The sequence below is a fragment of the Hyla sarda genome, chromosome 8, assembly GCF_029499605.1.
Source record: "Hyla sarda isolate aHylSar1 chromosome 8, aHylSar1.hap1, whole genome shotgun sequence".
Taxonomy (NCBI): domain Eukaryota; kingdom Metazoa; phylum Chordata; class Amphibia; order Anura; family Hylidae; genus Hyla; species Hyla sarda.
The window spans coordinates 37,201,947-37,214,432 of NC_079196.1; the positions used below are offsets into that span (position 1 = coordinate 37,201,947).

The 12,486-nt window shown below is 46.8% G+C and overlaps 1 protein-coding gene across 3 annotated transcripts in view; it reads left to right on the forward strand.

Annotated features, from left to right (window-relative positions):
* GPD2 (glycerol-3-phosphate dehydrogenase 2) overlaps positions 1 to 12,486 on the forward strand; it is a 302,607-nt gene that overhangs the window by 11,476 nt on the left and 278,645 nt on the right. Inside the window, exon 1 of one of the 3 annotated variants that reach the window (XM_056536602.1) lies at positions 10,033 to 10,137. The exons of the other annotated variants lie outside the window; for them this stretch is intronic. The gene's annotated coding sequence lies outside the window, so the exon portion shown is untranslated. Of the gene's footprint in view, positions 1 to 10,032; positions 10,138 to 12,486 lie in introns of those variants that run through there. 3 annotated transcript variants of the gene reach the window in all.

A 12,486-nucleotide genomic window follows, 5' to 3' on the forward strand; every position in this document is an offset into this window, starting at 1 on the left:
AGAGGGAAACACATTATCATGTAGCAATTTCGCATATCCAGTGGCCTTGAGGTTTCCATTGATGAAGAATGGCCCCACTATCTTTGTACCCCATATACCACACCATACCATCAATTTTTGTGTTCCAACAGTCTTGGAGGGATCTATCCAATGTGGGTTAGTGTCAGACCAATAGCGGTGGTTTTGTTTGTTAACTTCACCATTCACATAAAAGCTTGCCTCATCACTGAACAAAATCTTCTGTGTAAACTGAGGGTCCTGTTCCAATTCATGTTTTGCCCATTCTGAAAATTTAGTGCGCCGATTTGGGTCATCCCCGTTGAGATGCTGCTGTAGCTGGAGTTTGTAAGGGTGCCATTTCTGAGTAGCTAATATCCGCTGAAGGGATGTTCGACTAATGCCACTCTCCAGTGACGTGCGACGAGTGCTACGCTGTGGGCTCTTGCTGGATGAAGCTAGGACAGCCACTGTTGTTTCTTCGTTAGTGACAGATTCCATGCATCCACATTTTGGCAAATCCAACACTGAACCAGTTTCACGAAACGTAGCAAGCAGTTTGCTAACTGTAGCATGGGAGATGGGTGGTCTCGTAAGGTGTCTTGCGTTCAACACAATTTCTTTCCGCTCCTCACGTGTTAACCTCGATGACATATCATTGGCTGTAAACAAAGAGAAACTTGTACATAACTCATGAAAGAATAAAGTTACGTTAAAACCAAGCACACCAGTGTTTTTCTTGTGAAATTCACAATAAGTTTGATGTGTCACATGACCCTCTTCCTATTGAAAAAACAAAAGTTGGATTCAAAATGTCCGACTTCAAAATGGCCGCCATGGTCATCACCCATCTTGAAAAGTTTCCCCCCTCACATATACTAATGTGCCACAAACAGGAAGATAATATCACCAACCATTCCCATTTTATTAAGGTGTATCCATATAAATGGCCACCCTGTATATACAGATTTTAAAGGAAAACTGTCAGCCTGTTCACCTAATACACTGTGTGAAATTGTGGGTGAACAGGATTAGGGATCGACCGATTTTCGGTATGGGCGACATTATCGGCCGATAATTACGATTTTGGGCATTATCAGTATCGGCAATTACCTTGCCGATAAGCCGATAATGCCCCGCCCCCACCGCACCGCGACCGCCCCCCCGACCCGCCGCACCGCGACCGCGCCCCGACCTGCCACACTGCGTCACACCGCCCCGGCCCCATTGCATCCCCCCATCCCCGGTTTTATAATTACCTGTTCCCGGGGCCCACGCTACTTCTTGCTTCTGCTGCGTCCTGACGTCACCTGCTGCGTCCTGACGTCACTGTCAGTACGCACAGTGACAGCTCAGGAGGATGCCACCGGAGCCAGTCGTGGTGCGGCGGGTTGGGGGGGGGGGGGCGGTCGCGGTGCGGCGGTGGGGGGAGCAGTGGTGGTGATAGGACTCAGGACCCTCCCTAAACAGGATTCCCTAGAGGGGTCACTTACTTAAATTGCTTCAGTGGGTCCTGAGATATCAGCTTCCGAAGTTCTTATGCTGTATTCAGGGAATTGCGCAGTGATGGCGACCTAGTGATGTGTAGTTAGTGCTGGGCGGGATACCGGTTCATACCGAATACTGACATTTTTGTGCTGCACAATATAAATTTTTCCAATACCGCAATACCTGTTGGGCACCTCCCCCTCGGGAATTAATGAATTATCAGCCCAGCGCTGCGCTGTCCCCATCAGGGTACTATTCACGTCACCCGCAAGCGCTGCCCTCCTCGCCCTCCTGTTTGTTGCGGGCCGCCAGCGCTGACACTCTATACTGTACGCTGTATCCCTATGCCCGGGCTGCAAAAGGTAAACAAGATAAACTTTAACGCACCTTCCTAAGTCGGCCTCACGCTCTTCCTGGGGACGGGAACGTGGGAGAGCCGTAAGCCTATCACCGGCCGCAGCGATGTTCCGCCTCGGCCAGTGATAGGCTGAGCCCACTGTCATTTAAGAAGCCGGCCGGCTTCTTACATGACAGTGGGCTCAACCTATCACCGGCCGAGGCGGAACACCGCTGCGGCGGGTGATAGGCTGACTGCTCTCCCACGTTCCCGTCCCCAGGAAGCAGGTCCAGACCGATGGGGGAAGGTGAGTTAAAGTTTATTTTGTTTATCTTTTGCAGCCCGGGCATAGGGATACAGCGTACAGTATAGAGTGTCAGCGCTGGCGGCCCGCAACAAACAGGAGGGCGAGGAGGGCAGCGCTTGCGGGTGACGTGAATAGTACCCTGATGGGGACAGCGCAGCGCTGGGCTGATAATTCATTAATTCCCGAGGGGGAGGTGCCCAACAGGTATTCCGGTATTGGAAAAATTCATATCGTGCAGCACAAAAATGTCAGTATTCGGTATGAACCGGTATCCCGCCCAGCACTAACTACACATCACTAGGTCGCCATCACTGCGCAATTCCCTGAATACAGCATAAGAACTTCGGAAGCTGATATCTCAGGACCTGCTGAAGCTGTTTAAGTGACCCCTCTAGGGAATCCTGTTCACCCACACTATATAGTGTATTGGGTTTAGTGTGGATGCACAGGCTGACAGTTTTCCTTTTAATATTTGGTTGACTATCTGCACAATACACTTGGCGGGAACTTTATTCCAAAAAGAGGTGTGAATATAAGACTGAGGGGTGTGAATATGAGGCTAAGGGGGTGTGAATCATCCTCAGGGGATGTGAATTATGCTCACACAGTGTAACTTTCACACCTAATTCATGTCCCCTTAGCCTCCTAATCACACACCCTCAGCTGTGTCTGCTCAAAGCAAAATGTCCGCTGCACGGCAGATTTCTCGCAGCCTCAGAAACATATGCGCTGTGTGTGACCCTACTATTAAAGGGGTTGTGCGCTGCCCTGACTTTCGGAGCTCTACTCACTGCGTCCGGAAGTTCATTACTCCGAACGCTGTGTGGCTTCAGTGTTCGCAGCCGCCGGGTGTGACGTCACGCCCGGCCCCTCGCGACGTCTCGCCCGCCCCCTCAACGAAAGTCTATGGGAAGAGGGGGCGGGCGTGACGTCACGAGGGGGCGGGCGAGGGGCCGGACGTGACGTCACGCCCGGCGGCCACGAACACGGAAGCCCGCACACAGCGTTCGGAGTAATGAACTTCTGGACGCTCTGAGCGGAGCTCCGAAAATTAGGGCAGCCACAACCCCTTTAACAGGGAACTCCACTGGCCAGCGTTGAACTAATGTTCCCAACGCTGTTTTCACACTGCGGGGGTAGACCACACCCCCTTGTGATGTCACGGCCATGCCCCCCTCAATGCAAGTCTATGAGAGGGGGCGTGATGGCTGACACCCCCCTCTTATAGACTTTCATTGAGGGGATGTGATGTCACAAGGGGCGTGTCCAACCCCCGCAGCGCTAAAACAACGTTCGGAGCATTAGTTCCATGCTGGCCAGTGGAGTACCCCTTTAAAGGGGTTTTTCCATAACCAAAATTTACCACCTATTTGCAGGCTGAATGGAGCCGCAGTCGACGATGTGGACTGTTACTCCAGTGGAACTCCTGTGGGTTGGTGATAAGTTTGGATTAAAGGAAATTCCTATATTACATGGCTGTATTACCGATCTGTTTTGTGTGTAGCATTTGTCCACCTCTATGGCTTCAGTTTCTGGTTCTCACTGGTAATCACCATCCCAGCATTGGGTGTACAGGGCTTTTAAATATGTATGTAATGTAATGTAATACTGTGTGAAATATAACAAAGGGTTTCATGTACACAATCGATTGTGAACTCAACACAAACGCAGAAGTAAAGGCGCTCTGCTCAAAGCCATTATCAGTCCTATCTAGATTGACTCTAGTAAATGAATAAACTCGGCAAGTCAATGTTTTGTAGGTAAAAATTTAAAATTTTGCATAAATTTCTGTATTCCGACTTGTCATATTTTTAATAAATTCCTGTATTCCGACTTTAACCCCCTAACAACGCACCAGGACGTACCTTTACGTCCTACGCATAACCGTGAGCATCGGAGCAATTCTCAAGTCATGCACGGCAGGTCCCGGCTGCTGATAGCAGCCAGGGACCCGCCGGTAATGGCGGACATGAGTGGTCGCGCGGATGTCCGCCATTAACCCCTTAGATGCCGTGATCAATACAGATTACGGCATCTGTGGCAGTGCGGTCACTAAAATGGATGATCGGAACACCTGCAGCGCTGCCGCGACGATCTGATCATCCAGAACGGCAGACGGGTCTTCTGCTCTGGTCTGAGATTGAGCAGACCAGAGCAGAAGGTGACCAATAACACTGATCAGTGCTATGCCCTATAACCTAGCACTGAACAGTATTAGCAATCAAATGATTTCTATAAATAGTCCCCTATTTATAGAAGTAAAAGTAGAAAAAGTAAAAGTAAAAAAAATTTTTTTAATTCTCTCTCCCAATAAAAATATAAATTGTCCGTTTTTCCCCATTTTACCCCCAAAAAGTGTAAACATTATTTTTTTTATAAACATATTTGGTATTGCTGCGTGCGTAAAAATCTGAACTATTAAAATATAATGTTAATTATCCCGTACGGTGAACGGCGTGAACATAAAAAAAAAAAAAAAAATCCCAAAATTGCTTCTTTTTTTTTTTTTTTAATAACATTTTATTGTGATAAAATTTATAAAAATAAAATTGATAACAAATGTATTAAAAGTTATATATATGCAAATGGAGTATAAAAAAATTACAGATCACGGCGCAAAAAAATTAGCCCTCATACCGTTGATTATACCGAAAAATGAAAAAGTTGTAGGTCAGCAAAATAGAGGGATTTTAAACGCACTAATTTAGTTAAAAAGTTTGAGATTTTTTTAAAGCGGTATAATAATTAAAATGTATATAATCAGGGGTATCAATTTAATCGTATTAACCCACAGAATAAAGAAAACAGGTTTATTTTACCGTAAATTGTACAGCATGAAAATGAAACCTTCCAAAATTTGCAAAATTGCGGTTTTCTTATCAATTTCCCCACACAAATAGTATATTTTTGGTTGCGCCATACATTTTATGGTAAAGTGAGTGATGGCATTACAACGGACAACTGGTCGCGCAAAAAACAAGCCCTTATACTAGTCTGTGGATGAAAATATAAAAGAGTTATGATTTTTAGAAGCCGAGAAGGAAAAGACTAAAACGTAAAAATAAAATTGTCCTTAAGGCCCAAATGGGCTGAGTCATTAAGGGGTTAAATTGCTTACCCACTCTGCTTTATTTGCACTGTCTGCTTTCATAAACTTTGGCGCATGGAGCAGCCAAGAAATATGGCGACATTTATCGAAGGATATCTAGTGCATGCAAAAAATGTATTAAAAAGTCGCAAGGACAACGATAATTGAATGTGTTATCAGTACTTTATACCTAGTGTAGAGGTTTTTCTCATGCCACTTTTTAGATGGTGTAGATTTGCCCCTCGATTAAGCTCTTTGCGCAATTTTTTTTATACTTTTGACTTAAAGGGGTACTCCACCCCTAGACATCTTATCCCCTATCCAAAGGATAGGGGATAAGTTGTCTGATCGCGGGGGTCCCGCCGCTAGGGACTCCCGCAATATAGCACGCAGCACCCACCTGTTACTGTCCCGGAAGCGCTGGAGGGTCTGGCTCCCGACCACGGGAACGGAAGATCGTGACATCACGACTCCACCCCGTGTGACGTCACACCCCGCCCCCTCAATGCAAGTCTATGGGAGGGGGCGTGACGGCTGTCACGCCCCCTCCCATAGACTTGCATTGAGGGGGTGGGGCGAGACATCAAACGGGGGCGGAGTCATGACATCACACTCTTCCGTTCCCGTAATCAGGAGCCAGACCCTCCAGTGCTCCCGGAGCAGTAACAGGTGGGTGCTACGTGCTATATTGCGGGGGTCTCCAGCGGCCGGACCCCCGCGATCAGACATCTTATCCCCTATCCTTTTGGATAGGGGATAAGATGTCTAGGAGTGGAGTACCCCTTTAAGTCGCAGTTGATCTATACGTGACCACTGCATGGTGAAAAGGATAAATGTATACTGCAAGACAATGTTGTGAAGAATGTCTATTTAAAAAGTCACAATTTCTTTGCGCAAAAAACTCTCTTCTGTACCCAAACTGCACCAAATGCAATGATGTGTCTTCCTATGTCTGTGTGCAACGCTTTACTGCCGCAATCTCCCCAAACTAGGAACTGGGGATCACATAAGTACAAGGGTCGTTCCAAAAAGTTTCAAAACCAGCAGTTCAACCAACACAGAAAAATTTGCACATCTTTCCAATATAGTTTTTTGGCATTTGTTTTGGTAAAAAATACTGATCAAAAAAACTACACGTGAACATGGCCTAATAGAGTAAAAACAGTGTTTCCCAACCAGATGCTCCAGCTGTAGAAAAACTACAACTCCCAGCATGCCCGGACAGCGTGCAGAATCCCTTGATTTGTTGCTCTCATATTGATCACTATCCAGCTTTTCTGTGCGCAGTCATGCAGTATGTATTGGAGCATGGCACTCCTACATCCGGCACCTAGGATTTGCCTTCAGGTATAATGTTTACCTGGGCTGAGTCACAGGTGAAAAGTCTTCACAAGAAAAATGGCAAAACTTCTCAAAGCACGCAGCACACCTGTAACCTCACCAGGTACGTAGCTGTTGCCGAGGGCCATGCCATCATGTACCTCATCAGTTCTGTCTTTTTCCATTTTCCTGTGATGTCACCAATGATGACATCACTGACGTTCATTATAAAGCTGTGACAATTGTGACGTTTTTAGGAATTGCTGACATCAATGAGCACTGCCTGTACATGTAGTGGAAATGATGTTGCTACCTGTGTTTTAAACCAGGGTGAGGGCGGGAGGCCAAACTTTTTTTTTTTTTTAAATGAACGCCCTTCTGGCTCCTATACTAAATTTAGTTTGCCTAAAATCTTGGTTTACTGTTAGATAAGCGATCGATAGACAGACAGATACCTATCTATCTATCTGAAGTGAGACAGTGACAGGTATGGTGGTCAGGGATCACTATATGCTATGTGGATACCAGGATTTAGGAAGCGCATATCTCAGCCAGGGAAAGGTGGGTGAGGTATGGGAAAGCCAGAAAGAGTTAAAATCCTAGTGAGATGTAGCTTGTTAGGGACTTTGGTAAATCCTGTCATTGGACCTGAATTTTTATGAGATAAAAGGTTGGTTTGGTAGTGGGGCATATCATCCCCTTCAATGTGGCTCAGATCAGCACAGGTGCTGAACACAGCTTTTCACCGGACTTTATACCTAGGTGTGAGTCAGTCTGAAAGTGATTGATGAGAGTTTGAATCCGAATGTTTGCAGCCTTAAAAAGGGGACATTGAGAGAAACTTATCAAAACCTGTGTAGAGGTTCAGATGAAATTACTACTGTAGTGTGATTGAGCCCTTACTGCTCTTATTACGCCCCTGAGGGCCCCCGCCATGGTGCACAGCAATTTCTCATTCTGTCTTATTCATGCGGCAGGACTAAAGCTGTGTTGATGAAAGTGCACTGGACTGAACAGGATGGTACTGTGTAGGGAAATGATTTACACTGTATGCTTTCGGTGGAATCCGTTCTAAAATTCATTGCCGTCTATTGAGGACTGTCGTAAGAGCAGTTCAAGCGCTGGCTTTGTTGTGGAGGAAGAAGGGGGTTACTGATGCACTGGCTTTGCAAGGTTCTATGTGAGCAGAAATGGAAGAAACAACATCAGTATAGCAAGGAAGTACTGACACGAAGCACTAAACTGTTGCTGATAACAAGCTAAGTGGGGGGGGGGGGATTACATTCAGGAGGCAGCACTGTGTACATACAGTAGTAGTAACACAAAAGGGAAGCTGCCTAGAAATTAGGTGATTAGAGATGAGAGATAAGCCTTGATTCACCTTTCAGGAGAAGGCAAACACGCTGGTACATTGCAGGTACACAGCTAAGGATTTCTGTCTCTCTCAGGCACATAGCAGTAACTTAGCCCTACCTCCACTTTCTGTGCTCCAACCTGGTGTTATTACTAAGGACTGACTGAGCCTAACAACATGCATCATATTGCAAAGAAGGGAGACACCTAGTGGCCAAGACTTTAGGGCTTTTTTTCTCTCTAGAAAAATAAAGTAAAAAAATAAAGTTTATAAGTATGTTAGAAATCACATAGGCTTACAGATCGAGGGAAGTTGTTTGAAAAGAAGATGACCATTTAATTGTTCACAGGTAATTCATTATACAGGGACTCTGACACTGTCACATCTAGGAAATGAATAATGAGACCAGGAAGGCCCTATGACCGGGGCTGACCTTCATTAGACTCCTCTTGCAAATGGGAACATCTGTCTTTATGTCAGAGATTGCGCTGTACCTTGTCCCGAATATTCGGGGATAATGGTTGTTCATACAATCAGGAGATAAAGAGAGGCTGATTGTGAAGTGTTGGTATCAGTGGTTATAGGGAGTGACACGGTCACCAAGGGAATTATTGATGTAATAAAACTGCAAAATACGATGCATACTCTTATTGGTATACAGTATATACACACTTTTGTTAGTCTAGCTATGAAGCATGATACATAATATCAAGTTGGTCACTATAGTTTGTGTCTATGTATATATATATATATATATACACCTACATACAGTTTTTCCCATAAGTGAGTCCACCCCTCACCTTTTTGTAAATATTTTAGTTTAAATAGTGAGGATCGGGGATAAGTTTGAGATGGCGGGGGGTCCGACCGCTGGGGCCACCTGCGATCTCTCTGTACGGGGGCCAGGCTCTCCGGTCAGATAGAGGGTGTCGACCCCTCCACGAAGCGGCGGCCGACACGCCCCCTTAATACATCTCTATGGAAGAGCCGGAGATTGATGAAGGCAGCGCTCCAGCTCTGCCATAGAGTTGTATTGAGGGGGCGTGTCGGCCGCCGCTTTGTGCGGAGGTCGACACGCCCCCTTCCCGCGGGCTGTCAGTGCTCCGTACAGGAGATCGCAGGGGGGGCCCCAGCGGTTGGACCCCCCGCGATCTGCAACTTATCCCCTATCCTTAGGATGGGGGATAAGTTGTTCACCACTGGATATCTCCTTTAATGTTGTGTCCCCTCAAAATAACTCAACACACAACTATTATTGTTTAAACCTTGGCAACAAAAGTAAGTACACCCCTAAGTGGAAATGTCCATATTGGGCCCAAAGTGTCAATATTTAGTTTGGTTACCATTATTCTTCAGCACTGTCTTAAGCCTCTTGGGCATGGAGTTCACCATAGCTTCACAGGTTGTCACTGGAGTTCTCTTTCACTCCTCCATGACGACAACACGGAGACCTTGCGCTCCCCCACCTTCCATTTGAGGATGCCCCATACATGCTCAATAGGGTTTAGGTCTGGAGACTTATCCACCAATAGCGGTGAGTCTCCAGCTGCATGAATGTACTGCTCTGTGTGTGAAATACCTCACAGCTCATATCCTTAAAGGGGTTATCCAGTTTAGGACAGTTTATCTCCTGTCCAAACGATAGGGGATAAGTGTCAGATCTTGTGCATGGCGCTCCGGCTCTCCTGGTGCACGAAGATGGGGTTAACACACCCTCCATTTACCTATATGGGGAGCCAAAGCACCGTGCATGGGGAAAGCCGGGGCGCTAGGCAGGAGATTGTGAGGAATCCCCGCAGTCGGACCCCCTGCGATCTGATACTTATCCACTATCATGTGGATAGGGAATACATTTCATTAAACTGGAGTACTCCTTTGAGGGGTTAAAATGGGTTTTACTATGAAGACAGATAGGTCTTAACTGATGCATTATGTGTTAATAAACGTATTTTAAGGGACAAGCAATTCTGAAATGTACTGTTTAAGACATATATATACTCTCTAATCCCACATGTGCCTTCTTTGTTTTGCCCTGTTGCCCTTGGTTACAACCATCTTAGGGCATTCACTTAAACAGTCAGACATGTTTAGTTGCCTATTGCTCGTTAGCCTCTACTGTATATGCAAAGCAGAAGGATTGTGGGAAAGTGTGTGCTGTGTTGCCTGGCAACAGCAGGATCACAGTTCAGAAAGGAAACCAGGAAGTGATCAAATCCATGGGGGAGAAGAACAGTATAGGGGTGAAGGTTAGAGCCTTGAATTTGGATTGGGATCATGCAGGTCCCACGGGACCCAATAAATACTTGCGGGTGGTAATGAGATTATTGCTGGTGGGAGCGGGCAGTAACAGAACATACAGCGGATCCCGAAAACCTCTGACCTGGCACAGGGGGATGATGAAATGGCGCAGGGGTGGGGTATGGGAGGGAAGGGTCATGGATGGGATTGGAACACACACCTTGCAGGATCGGGCGGTAATGGTCAGAAATCCATCGGGAGCAGGAATAAGAATACAGTCCCGCGCAGTCCTTTAGTATAGGTCATTTTAGAAAAAAAACCACAAAAACCAAACAGCGCATTTGTATCCTTTACATATATGTATTTGGTGACTATCTGATTGTACCAACTGGGCTTTATGGGAAAACTGCTTTAATGTTTCCTTTTTAGCATTTAGGCTGTGTTCGCATGGACGGATCTGTAGCATATTTTATGCTGCGTATCCACCGATGATAGACCCCTACATTGTTCCTCCATCTGTGCCTGCCCATAGCAATCTGCCGCTAGAAGCAGACACACTGCGATGTGCGAGTCGCCGCGCTCATGTGCAGTGTACTTGCACACATCACGGCCACTCCCTCTGCTCCATGAGCTAGGCTGAGTGCAGCCGCGATGTGTGCGAGTATACTGAGCATGCGCGCGACTCGCACATCGCAACGTGTCTGCTCATAGCGGCGAATGGAGGCACAATGTAGGGGTCCATCGTCAGCGGATCCGCAGTATGAAATACGCTGCAGATCCCTTCCTGTGAACACGGCCTTAAAATGTTGGTAACTTTGCTTTTATATGTGTAGTAGAGCGGGGCGGTATGACCAAAAATGTGTATCACTTTATTTTTGTAACTTATGGTGTTTCCACGGTATATAATGGTATTTCTCCCCCCCACCACCAAATCATGTGACCCACCAGCACTATTCTGCTTCTCCCCCCCCCCCCCCCCAATTAATTATCAGCCCAGCGCTGCGCTGCCCCCATCGGGGAACTAATCACATGTCACCTGCAATCGCTGCCTTCCTCCTGTTCGTTGCGGGCCACCTGCGCTGGAACTCTATACTGTATGCTATATCCCTATGCTTCTTCCCCCCCCCCCCCCCAGTTAATTATCCGCCCAACGCTGCGCTGTCCCCATTGGGGGAACTAATCACATGTCGCCCGCAAGCGCTGCCCTCCTCGTCCTCCTGTTCGTTGCGGGCCGCCGGTGCTGAAACTCTATACTGTATCCCTATGCCCGGCTGCAAAAGATAAACAAAATAAACTTTAACTCACCTACCGTTGGTCCGGTACTGGCCTCACCTGCTTCCTGGCTTCTTACATGACAGTGCGCTCAACCTATCACCGGCCGAAGCGGAACATCGCTGCGGCCGCTGATAGGCTGACGACTCTCCAACGGGGGAAAGTGAGTTAAAGTTTATTTTGTTTATCTTTTGCAGCCGGGCATAGGGATACAGTTTAGAGTTCAAGCACCGGCGGCCCGCAACGAACAGGAGGACGAGGAGGGCAGCGCTTGCGGGTGACATGTGATTAGTTCCCCCAATAGGGACAGCGCAGCGTTGGGCGGATAATTAACTGGGGGGGGGGGGGGGGGAGAAGCAGAACAGCACTCGCGGGTCGCAGCACTGGGTTGACAATTCATTCATTCCCGAGGGGGCCCACCCGGTATTGCGGTATGGGAAAAATTCATATCATGCAGGACAAAAATTTTGTTATTCAGTATGAAACGGTATACCGCCCAGCACTAATGTGTAGTCTGTGCATTTTAATCTATGAGGCTTTGAGGGAATGAAAGTAGTGCTTGGTCTAAAGAGGCAACACCAACGTGGGGCCGGTATCTGGGTGATCATGTGATCTAATGGGATAAACCCTTAAAATGTATTTTGTTTTATATAGTAGCATTACTTTTTGGAAATAGCATGAATATCAATGACATTAAAAAGAACAAAAGTTTGTAGCTCAAGCCTTTAGCTTGAGCTACAAACTTTAGCCGAGATCAGGTACCTGTAGCCGAGATCAAGATACGGATTTGACGAAAGCCCCATAGACTTGCATGGGACTTCTGGCAAATCTGTATCCTGATTGCTTTAGTCTTGGGGCCACATGCAGAGTAGAGGAAGAGTGCAACCTACCGTTTGCTCCTAACCCCTTTCCCTAACTATTTGGGCAATCCGCCCTAAACAGCTGCCCCCAACTGGGTGATGGCCCCTACACTGGGCTACGTTCAGAGAAGTCTGGACAACCAGGTTGGTAACATACAGGCAGATAAGGTACGAAATCACAAAGAGAGAGTCAGAACAAAGTATGGGTCAAACCTAGATAGCAGC